Here is a 1,707-nt window from a genome sequence, read left to right on the forward strand (position 1 = left end):
CAAGACGGCTCTCAGTCGCCAGCCGGAGAGCTTGGGTCAGGGGGAAGCAAGACGGCTCTCAGTCGCCAGCCGGAGAGCTTGGGTCAGGGGGAAGCAAGACGGCTCTCAGTCGCCAGCCGGAGAGCTTGGGTCAGGGGGAAGTAAGACGGCTCTCAGTCGCCAGCCGGAGAGCTTGGGTCAGGGGGATGCCGTGGGTGGTTAATGTTTCCCTGACTCCATCTATCCAGGTCTTTCTCGGTCACCTTCTAGCCTTGTTGCCATCATTTTTAAAAAAAATGTAGGCACGTTGTGCTGGATGGTGTGTTGGTAATCGCATGAGATGTCCGAACCATTTGATTCTTTGGTGTTGGATGTGATGCATGACATCATTTGTGTCCTCCATTTCTCGGATTACAGAGTTTCTAATTTTGTCTCGCCTAATCTTGAGTGTCATGGCGGGAAAATCCGGACCAGCAAACCCAGTCACTTGTCACGGGACACCTCCAGCAGTTTTTTTTCTCCAGAAAGTGTTATGTCACAGCCAGTGAGTAAGCCACACTGATATGTGTCACGACGCAGAGGAATCAGGCTCTTGTCAAATTTTGGACATGTGGAGTTATTGGTATCATTTTAAAGCTTGTTCATTTGTCTTGCTTCCGTGAAAAAAAATACTCATCTCTCATGATTAGAAGTCGAGATATTTGCGATTGAAGGAGATGGGGGTCGCCTGGTTTCAGATGTAAAATTAGCGAGAAAATGGCTTCCAAAATTCGGCGACTTCCAAAGTTTTAGAGTCCTTAGAAAAAGGAAATTTACATTTTTCAGTAAAATCCACACAGTAATATGTTTTTAGATAGATCTTATAGGTGTTAAGTCATAAAACTAAAATCCGATAAAAATTGCCAAACTGACGGGAAAATGCCTGTTTCTTCGATTTCATTATTTGGACAAGCGCCTGATTTCACCACGATGCCTCACATAAGCGTCACGACATGGTGGACTCAGCCGCTCGTCAATCTTTGGGCATATGGGGGTTACATATTGGTATCATCTTAGCCCTATCCGTACGCCTTGGAGTCATTTTGTACCCCTCTGGGTTGTATTCTTGTTATTATTTTACAATACTTCTAGTACGAAGATCTCTTTGAAACTTTCAGTATTTCTCAAAAGATCATTTTGACAGACTGCTATGCAAAGCGTACGGATCGGATTAACGAGAAAATTTCCTCTTTGGAAAGTGGTGGCACAGAGTTCCCCACGTCATATGGATACGATAGTAAAACACGACGTACGTATAGGGTTAAAGCCTGTTCATTTGCCTTCCTTTTGGTGAAAAAATACCCATCTGTGTTGAACAGAAGTCAAAATATTTGCAATTGAAGGGGGTCAGAGTCGACTGGTTTCAGAGGTGAAATTAGCGAGGGAATGGCCACCAAAGTCTGGTAATTTCCATATCCCGATAGTCCTTAAAAACTGAAGATTTTCATTTTTGTGCCTTTAATCAATTTTTTTTTCTTCAGTAAAATCCACACAAGCATTTGTTTTAAGCCGACGTAACAGGTGTTGAGGCAAAAAAGAAAAAAGAAAAGAAAAGAAAATTAGAAGGGGGAAAATGCCCTTCGGCTGCACCAATCAGTAACAACAACAGCAGCAGCAACAACAACAACAACAACAACAACAACAGCACAAAGCAGTAACAACAACAGCAGCAGCAGCAGCAGCAACAAC

The sequence above is a fragment of the Aplysia californica genome, unplaced genomic scaffold (genome assembly GCF_000002075.1).
Source record: "Aplysia californica isolate F4 #8 unplaced genomic scaffold, AplCal3.0 scaffold00972, whole genome shotgun sequence".
Taxonomy (NCBI): Eukaryota; Metazoa; Mollusca; class Gastropoda; order Aplysiida; family Aplysiidae; genus Aplysia; species Aplysia californica.